At 46.8% G+C, this 10298-nt stretch overlaps 1 long non-coding RNA gene across 2 annotated transcripts in view; it reads right to left on the reverse strand.

Annotated features, from left to right (window-relative positions):
* Positions 1 to 7602, reverse strand: part of LOC310836546 — a 48055-nt gene extending 40453 nt beyond the window's left edge. For both annotated transcript variants that reach the window (XR_014560129.1, XR_014560130.1), the window contains exons 1-2: positions 7335 to 7602; positions 6656 to 6781 (exon numbers count right to left, since the gene is read on the reverse strand). This is a non-coding gene — a long non-coding RNA (uncharacterized lncRNA). The remainder of the gene's footprint in view (positions 1 to 6655; positions 6782 to 7334) is intronic.
* Between the last annotated feature and the right edge of the window lie 2696 nt (positions 7603 to 10298).

Here is a 10298-nt window from a genome sequence, read left to right on the forward strand (position 1 = left end):
TCTGTTCTAACACTGCTTTTGATTGGCTCTAGTTTATCTTACAAGGTCTGGACATTCTATATGCATACTGGGAAATATCCTTTACTTTCAGTATTATGCTAATGACAATGGATTTTCAGGATCTGGTAACCTGTACCTGTTTCTCCCCACTCCTGGGCTATCTGCCGTGTTTGGCCCTGAACTACATGATAATCCATTCCTGGATTTTTGCCATCAGTGGGGATGGATGATCTGGCTTTTCAACCACTACTGATTGCAAAGCTCCTCAAGAACAGAGGCCAAGGCGTGTAATGAAAGCTACTGTATACAATCGTAACCGCAAGGGGCAATTTAGGCAGATAGAATGCAGTTACCCAAATTACAATTTAGCCAGGGCATAAATCTTTCAGCAGTAATAATAACACTTACCCCGGCTATGCAGCTTTGCATGTTCAAAGCACAGATAGTAATTTGTGTGTCAGAGGTACTTCAGCCCCTGGAAAATTATTAACCATCAAGGAAGTTGCTCCAGCTGTGAGCACCTCAGGTTTCAAATTTGCAAAAGTGGCTTGGGAATCTGTGCTCACATTATTTTTCTTTGGCCAACCACTGCAGAAACCTGCAACTTTGAATGGGAAGAGTAAAATAATAATAATAATAACATGTGACAACCTTTCTAGCCTGCCAGAGCTGAGGTTCTCATTCAGCAGGCTTTAATCCTGCCATGGCATCCTGATGCCCTCCGGATTAGGGCACAATAAAAGACTGGAAGTATGCATTGCAGTATCCGCCACTCCTCAATAAATAAATAAATAAATAAATGACCCCTCCAAATTTGAAGGTCATGGCCCCATTGTTCCCGAAGGAGATGTTTAAAAAGCAGTATATTTCAGTAATAGGTCAGCACCATTGAAATAAGCTAAAAAACACAATAAAAATAATTAAATCAGCACCACAATAAGACCTTTAAGATGAAGCAGTATGAGATGGATACTCATCTGGATAGCTCAGTTGATTAGAGTGTGGTGCTGATAACGCCAAGGCTGCAAGTTGTACTAGACCAGGCTTCCTCAAACTCGGCCCTCCAGATGTTTTTGGCCTACAACTCCCATGATCCCTAGCTAGCAGGACCAGTGGTCAGGGATGATGGGAATTGTAGTCTCGAAACATCTGGAGGGCCGAGGTTGAGGAAGCCTGTACTAGATGATCCTCAGGGTTCCTTCAGACTCTATGATGCTATGATTCTATGGGTGAGCTTTTAAAGGCCATATTGAAAGAGCCAAACACACAGTGGTTGGGAGGGAGCTCCACATGTGTGAGGCAACCAATATTACAGATCTTTGAGCAGGGCCTTCATCATTCATCTGAGCCAGGGCAAGCTCATTCAGGTAAAGACTGCCTTGCAGCCATCTGCCAAGCAGACTGGGTATTCTATTTCCTGCATCTGACAACAGGAGCACAGGAAGCTGCCTTATACTGAATCAGACCTTGGTCCATCTAGCTTTGTATTGTCTACACTGAGAGGCAGCAGGTCTACAGGGTTTCAGGAAGTGGTCTCTCTCTCTCTCTCTCGGACTCAAGATGCAACTTTCTGCATGCAGAGCAGATGCTTCAACACTGAGTGATGGCCCTTCCACATGAAGGCTTTTGCCATAAGGCATTTGATAGTCGGTTTACTTCAACAGACTAATATGGCTGCTCCTCTGGAAATTGGTACTGTTAGAGCAATTGCTATTATTTATTGCCCCCAGTTACCATTCTGTGTGTGAAATAACCATGCACACTTCATATTTATTGCCCTCGGTTACCTCCATGTGCAAAACAACCATGCACACTTCATATTTATTACCCTCAATTCCCATTCCAAGTGCAAATTTAGCATGCACAGAAAATATTTTGTAGGATTTGTCCTTTTTATAGTATCGCTGGATGAGCACTTTAGGAATTCAGTTTATAGTGTTTCTGTTCCTTTTTTGTATCTGGTTTCTAACTGATTTTTAATTGTTTTTGTATTTTTATGGAATTGGAAGTTGCTTTGAGACTTTTTAAAAAAGCAATAAATAAATGCAAATAATAATAATAGTTTGCTGTCCTTGATCACCTTTCCATGTGGATAACAAGCATATACAGCAGCTCATATTTATTGCCCTCTTCACAATTCCATGTACAAATTAAGAGCAAACATGTAATTTTTGCTCCCCTCAATCACCATTCCAAGTCAATAGCATAGCAACCCCCACCAGTGCCTGGTGATGTGTGGGGGGGGGGGTGTGGTTTGCAGGTGTACTACACCATGGGGGTGGGGGCATCCCAAGTGGGTGGGGCAAGCAGCGCGGGGTGCGCCACCCGAGCAAATGCATCCCTCCCGCATTTGGTTTTAGGACAGCTTCCCTTTCCCCACCAGGTGAGAAGGTGGTTTGGCATTTTGTCAGGGACTGGGAAGCGGAGAGACTGCCTCCCCAGCTTTGACCCTTCCAGGCAAGAGGAAGACAGTTTAGATTTACAACAGGGGGTTGAGGGAGGTCACAGATAAAAGACAAATGAGGGGGGAAGTTGGGAAATAGTGGGAGAGGAGGAGGAGGAGGAGGAGGAAGCACCTGGGGGGTGACAGCTGACGGACACAGTGTCTTTAGAAAGCATTCCAGACCCCCCCTCCCAGAACACGGCAGGCCTTGAAAGTAGGAGAGCAAAGAGCTCAAAGGCAGAGGGTACATAGCAGCACCCGTTCCACAAACGAGGAATTGGGAGAGACGGCAGGATGTAAATTCACTCAGGATAGCGCCATTATCTAAGAGGCTGGGTTCTATTGCCTCTCTCTGTAAATACTGAATAAAAGGCGGACAGTAATAAAAATTCCCTTGTCTTTGTACATTCCTGGGCAACCAGCCGAGATTTGCTGGCAGCATCCTGACACATTTTCTCTCCAAAATAACTTTTCTTCTTGGGTTCTTCTGCCCCACCCCTCCAATCACTCACCTGGCTCCACAGTTTGCCAGCTGCTCCAGTGTGGTTTGCCAGCCCACCCTCCCAGGAGCAACCCAAAGTTAGACCTAAACTTTTGGGAAGAGGCCAGCTGGCGGCCAGGAAGGAAATAGGTGCCACCCAAGAGCTGCCAGCCAGCCTTGGAGGGGGACTTGGAGGCGCAGAGTTGGCACCGTGCTTCTGTGTTGCCTGCGCACCACCTCTGCAGCTCTTGCTCCTCCAGGCTTTCCAAGAGTTACTGCGGGAGAGCCACTATGAAGGAGTGGATGCCATGTTGCAAAAGAAAACCAAAAACAAAGGGAAACGTTTTTCAGCATGCTGCTCAGCTTTTCTTCCTATTGAAAAGATGCAACTCACAGAATGGGTGTGATACAAAGCACAGCCACCTCCGAAGAGACCTGTGTCAGCCGGAGACACAGCTGGGGGGGGCTCTAGCCAGGGTTTCTGTCCCGGGTGAAGCCTCCAGAGGGGCGCCATTGAAGCTCCCAGCCTCCCAGCATGTCTGGGCTTCAACCGGAGAGAAAGATGAAAAAGTGAATAGCAGCCGCAAGCTCCGTCCTTCTTCGCCTTTCCCCATGAAGCTGAAGAAGGCTCATTTGCAGGGAGAAGGAGAGTTTGGAAATCTGGAGAGGCTGTGTGGCTCTTCCCAATGAAGCAAAAAATAAGATCCCCTGTGGGTTTGCTACTGTGTGAGAAAGAAACTCTGGAGGGATGGAGGGACGGGTGGGAAGCTAAGGAAGAGAATCGGTTGGACTAGATGATCCTTGGGGTGATTCTATGATCACTTCAGAACTTAGAATGTGTTTAAACAGCTAAGGTTGGGTCATTTTACAAAGTATACATGATCTACACACAGGAAAGTAAAAAGGGGGGGGTGAACGTTTTTCCTGCCAGAGGCATTCCCTGACAAGTTTTGGTCAGCCTGGCTGCATTAGGATTGTAATGGAAGAGTACCGTATTTTTCCTTCTATAACACGCAGATTTTTTCTTCTAAAAAGGGGAAATGTCTGTGCATGTTATAGAGCGAATGTGTGGTCCCTGGAGCCGAAAAATCATGCAAAAATCAAATCGCGGCGCTGCACGCTGCACTGAGAAGCGAAACCTGAAAAGAGGAAGCGGCTGCTTTCCTGCATTCTGCCTCAGGGTCTTACTGCCCACCCTTCTCTATTTCGTTGCTGTGTTTGCTGAAACGGAACAAAGAGCAGGGAAAGCCCCTCCCCTCCAGGCAAGCTCCGGTGCTGCTGGGGGAGAGGGAGAGAGAGGGGGGAAGGGAGAGAGAGAGGGGGGAGGGGGAGGGAGAGAGAGAGGGGGGAGGGAGAGAGAGGGGGAGGGAGGGAGGGAGGGAGGGAGGGAGAGAGAGAGAGAGAGAGAGAGAGAGAGAGAGAGAGATGGCTGGCTGGCTTGGGTGGGGGGAAACTTTTGCCTTTCTTTCCTCCCTCCCGTTAAATCCCTCTCCTGCATTCTTAGCCAGCTGCTTCTCTGCACACCCCTCTAATGTCCCTTCTTTGTTTTTCCTTCGCTCCCCACTTAAAATGTGGTTACAAAGCATGGATCCTCAGGATCTTTGCATTGGGTCACCCCAAATTCACCATCAGATCACATAGCATGTCCATGGCTACAGCCTGCCCCCCCAAAAATCACGCACCCACTGTTGCCTGGGGCTGCAATGGTGCAAAAATGTGGTTACAAAGCATGGATCCACAAGGATTCTCAGGATCTTTGCATTGGGTCACCCCAAATTCACCATCAGATCACATAGCATGTCCATGGCTACAGCCTGCCCCCCCCAAAATCACGCACCCACTGTTGCCTGGGGCTGCAATGGTGCAAAAACGTGGTTACAAACCATGGATGCACAGGGATTCTCAGGATTTTTGTATTGGGTCAGCCCAAATTCACCATCAGATCACATGTCTGTGGCCACAGCATGAAGCACAAAAATGATACATCCACTGTTGCATTCAGAATGTTTTTTCCCTTGTTTTCCTCCTCTAAAAACGATGTGCGTGTTATGGTCAGGTGCGTGTTATAGAGCGAAAAATACGGTACTTTCTACTTTAGACTCGCAAAAAGAATTTCTTCCCTTACATGGAACCTAAAATGACTACAAAATTATCATTTCCTAAAATGAGTAATCAAACCAAAATAAAATTGAAAGGAATCTTGTTGAAGCTTACTCAGGCGTAAATTTACATGACAAATTTCCTTGAAAGGGTTTGCACAGAACCAAGAAGATGAGTGGTTGGCATAAAGTCTCAAAGATGAAAAAAAATTAAGGAAACCAGGGGGTCTTGGGCTGATATTATGAAAATGCAGTCTCTTAATGATCCTGTGACCAAACAAATCCAATTCAAAACCTGACCTTGGATAGACAATTGTTGCACATTGAAGTTCTACTTTTGACAAACAATTTGCTTTTACCGGAAGGGATGCTCATTTTCCCTTTGGTCAAACGGTTGTAATACTTCTTAGGGTTACTTTATATTCAAATGATATATTGTCTGCTTTTTATGACCTTTATGAATAAATGTGTTGTGGTGTGTGTGTGTTCATATGTATGTATGCATGCATGTATGTGTGTGTGTGTATGTATGTACTGTATGTACACAAACATGCATCTGGGGGGTGGGGTGCCAAACTGGGTTTTTGACCCAGGTGACAGAAAGCCCAGTTTCACCCCTGCTGGATCCTGCCCTGAAGGCTCACTTGTTCCACAGTGTGCCTCACGCTGCTTTTTTAGGCAGCACTGGGGCTGCTGGAGGGTGACCAGGAGGGGAGGCAGTGACTGGGGTCCCCTGCAGCCCCAGTGCTGTCCAGGGTGCCCCTCCCCCTCCCATTCCTAAGCTACTCTTCCGAGTGATAACAAGTATGCACAGCTCCTATGCATTGCCTCTCCATCACCACACCATAATAAGTTTGCAGAAAGAGATATAATGGGGGAAAGAGACAATAAAGCCCCCTGCCCCCAGGATCTTCAAGGCCTGAATAACTTTCCTAGGCACAATTAAATGGAACACAGCACTCAGATTTAGCCTGCAGCAGAGATCCCAATGGGGGCAATGCAATCTGAACCTGCAAAGCCTAAGCTTCCCTTCACTTTCTCTTCCTTTCTTGCTCAGAGCAACGAGGGAAAGACTGAATCATTTGGTGGAAGGGAAAGGAAAAAACAAACCCAGAAACCACTGCCATCTGAACTTTAATGGCTTAGTTTCTCGTAGCTGGAGGCAGCGGTTCATATGCATTCCAAACAGCGCTTTGAAAGCAAATGTACCATTTTGGAAGCTATTCTACCTGAAAAACAATATATTTCACCTACGTTCCCCCTGCATCCTCGCAGGGAGAACACATCAATCTGAGGGGGGTGGCAGGTTCACACATGCAAGTGAGATGTCTGGGAAGGGAGAGAGTCAGAAGAAGGTTGATCAATCGCAGGTGCAAACCCCCACCTCCCCCCTACAATAGCTTTTACTGGAGGCCCCCAAAGCACTGGGGTTCTGAATGACTGTAGGGTGGGAAGTGATTCAGGAGGATGAATCAAATCAGTCTTCTCTGGTTTTCTTATCCCAAACTCTCCACACTACATGTGTAGGCTCAGCCCTGCCCAGATCTCAAACCTGGCATCTCCTCATGGTCCTTAAGAAGAGCCCTGCTGGATCAAGTCAAAGAAAAGCTTGCACAGAAAATGAGGCAAGACAGAGGCTGCTCACCTATTACACACATCATGCTGCAGCAAAACTTCCACAGAGCAATTTTCTGTAAGGCACAGGTGATGCATGTGCATATGTCTGGCTCCTGTTGGAGTTTTGTAAATATATTGCAGCTGTGTGCAGAAAGAAAAAGAAAAAACTGGTAAGACTGCTGGTTGAAAGGATAAAGAAAACCCAAGGTTTATCGTTCATGACAAACTAAGCCGTTCTGCATAAAGGTTTTATATGTGGCCAGTATGGAGTCAATAAGTGAAAACTAGCACATGCAAACAACAAATACTGACTAAAACCCCAGTGCTTTGGGGGCCTCCACGGAAAGCTATTGTAGGGGGGGAGGTGGGGGTTTGCACCTGCGATTGATCAGCCTTCTTCTGACTCTCTCCCTGTCTCCAAGCAGTGGCACCATCTGAGGGGGGGGAAGGCAGTGTCACCCCCAAAAAATTCAAAGAGGGGGTCAGGCCTGTTATGTATGGGAAAATAAATTTTGATGATATGCGAAGAAGCAGAGTAGCTTTCAGCTAGAAAGCTAAGTAATTTTTCTAGGTGATTGATAGCTTCTTTGTAAAGACTATACAGTGTCCAGACTCTTTGTATTCAGAAAAACTTTGCTTTCATAAACATATAACTGATAACAATATATTTATTCAAACATGGGTACGTTCTCACTTGTAGATGGAAGTCTTCTTCCTTAGACTTATAAAGAAAACTGTGGTGAGACTTGCACCAGAGTTTTACCTCACTCAGGCCTTACAGCTTCTTATAAGAGGTTTTAACTTTCGCCTCAGCAGTATTTTCTCTGTTCCTTACAGAGAGCTCCTGCACAGGTTTCTCCCAATTAACGTTTAGGGATCTTCCTCTGTATGTTTCACTTCAGACAGATCACACCGACACAACACTGCCCTCAGCAGTATCCAGAGAAGCCTCTCAGCAGCCATTCTCCCTCACACACAGAAAGAGGACAGAGAGCAATTAAAAACAACAGTTACTGGAATAACAGTCACAACAGAATGGAATGCGTGTCACATGTGACTCAGTCAGCCAATCACATGAGAGCTACTGCCAGAGGGGGGGAGGGAACCCATGTTAAAAGTACATAGTAATTTAACACAAGTAAACATTCAAATTTCAGGAAATTCAATCATTATCCTTAACAGGGCCCCTTCAATATTCTGCAGCCTGCTTTGGGCCCCCTTGGGCCTTCCTGTAGCTGTGATGGGGTCTGTCAGACGGAAGGCCACACCAGCCTGCTCAGCATCAGGAGACGTGCCTGACGTCACATATCACTTGTGTGCACCAGGTCCCATCAATTGTGGGGGCCTGTGCCAGGAAGGAGATTCAGGGTTGCCACTAATGAGCCCTGTTAGCTACACGTAGGGCTGCTCAGGAGAAGGGGGAAGAATGTGGCAACATCTCCCAGATCAGGGCCTGGTTGAAAGCCAGTAAGTGGTGGAGCCCCCAGCTGCTATATAAGCTCCCAGTCTGGGCTGCTCCGTCACTGATGCAACAGCTCTCTTGCAAACTTTAGCCTGCTAGAAAAAAGAGCAGGGTTTATCCTTGGCACAAGCTGATATCTACCATTAGAGCAGGACTTTGAGGCAGTAACCCAGGTCCAGGATCAGCAAGAGCCTGCCACCACCCCCTGCATATAAAGGAGCAGATGAATGTAAGACAATTAACACTGTTGTCTTTGGGTATTCATTTGCCTCCATCTTATAACAGAAGTAACTGTTTTTGAGTCCCACTCTAGAACCATAGAATTGTAGAGTTGGAAGGGACCCAGGGGTCATCTAGTACAACCCCCCGCAATTCAGGAATTTCAACTAAAGCATCCATGGTGCATGACATCCATTACAGATGATCAAGTCTCTGTAGGAGGCTTGGATGAATTTCCCTCTCATTCATTTTTCCAATAAGGAATTCATCCTCCCACTGGTCACCCAAGTACCAGGAACAATGTATTGGGGAGAGTGTCAGAATGGCAATGATACTGAGAGCATGTTCTTGGGCATAGAGACATAGCCACCTTATGCTGTCAGAGCACTGGTCCATCTAACTATGGCAGCTGCTCTAAAGAAGCAGGATGCTGGTTTTAGATGGAACTTTGGTCTGGTCCCTCAAGCTGCCGCTTATGTACTACCCATGATTGTTATGTTCTGCCTGCACTATCAGAGGCAGTACATCTCTGGATGCCTGTTTCAAGGGGAATTCTGTTGAACTAAAGCTCTGCTTTGTGGCCTCCCATAGGCATCTCACTGGCCACTGCTAGAACAGGAAGTTGAGGGGGTGGGTGGCTCTGCTTATATTCCTTTCTGTTCTAGTGACCAGTCGTACAACTCCAACACTGTTTTTGCAGTGGCTGTCAAGGCCAGCTGTCAGGGTGCCAGGCAGAGGTTTTCGCCAGGAACTGGACCTCGGGTCTTGTCTATGCAGTGTAGGTGCTATCCAACTGAGCAACAAGCCCTCCAAGAGCAAGTTGAAATATATGCTTTGTATGGTTTGAGGAAGGGAGTGTGTGAGAAGGGATGGACAGTCAAATAGCCAGTCCTTTGAGGGGGTGAGACGTCAGCTGCATAAGCATAATGGCTCCGTGGTGTTGCCCTGGCAACTGTAGCCTCCAAGACGATGCAATCAAATTTGGGGAAGAATGAAATGAGAAATGACAGAGGGGACGGGAAACAGAGATATAGCGCATGCAGGCTGCCACAGAACAGATTCAGGCAGCGAGACATTATTCCAAGCAATTACACTAAGCATCATCTTGTATTTGCCAGCTAATTACAGAATATTATTTGGAGCCCACTGTCCATCCGTGCCAGCTGCCCCTTGCTCTCTGGGCTTCGTCAAAGCCTAAGGAATGACATTCTCATTAACCTGACTGTGTTTGATCTGTTGCTACATCTCCACTTGGCACAAGCCCAACTAGAACCGAGCTGTCCCCTTTGTAACACATTGCCACATCCTCTGCTGGTTCTTCTCCTGCTACCCCCTTCTTCCTAGTGCACAATTTGTACAAAGAGAGGGCCCGGTGTTATGGGGAAATCACACCCTTTAGATCTGAAATCTCTTCCCTCAAATTAAAAATATTCAGGGAGCTGGGTGGGGTCACCCAGTGATGTGGTCCTCAGTACATGCACAGGAGCCATCTTTAATATTAATTCCCTCAATCCAATGCTGAACAGAAGCACTGGAAAGATACCTCAAAGAGGAACCCCATAGAATCCATATTAAGGCTTGCCTGTTTCTCTGCACATGCATGTATGTGCAGATGCATGTATGTACTGGCTGCTGGAAATGGGCTTGACTTCTCTCCTGACCCTCTGTTCTCACAGCGTGGATTCACTGGGTTAAGAATCAGAGAGCACACATCTGACATTAGAAATCTTAGAACCCTTGTGGATCAGGCATGCTCGCCAGATACCTATGGGAAACCCAGAAGCAGAACCTGAGTGCAACAGCAAATCTCCCCCCTTGTGATTCCCAGAAACTAGTACAGTCATACCTTGGTTCTCGACAGGGTTGTCTTAAGCATATCCGACACCATGGTGCAAAGCTCCCTCCGGTGCCCCCCTCCCCGTTTCCAAGAGTTGTCCACCTTTTTTTAGGAAGGGCAGCGCTGCCAGCGGGGCTGGA

This window comes from Podarcis gaigeae (assembly GCF_964106915.1).
Source record: "Podarcis gaigeae genome assembly, chromosome: Z".
NCBI classification, from domain to species: domain Eukaryota; kingdom Metazoa; phylum Chordata; class Lepidosauria; order Squamata; family Lacertidae; genus Podarcis; species Podarcis gaigeae.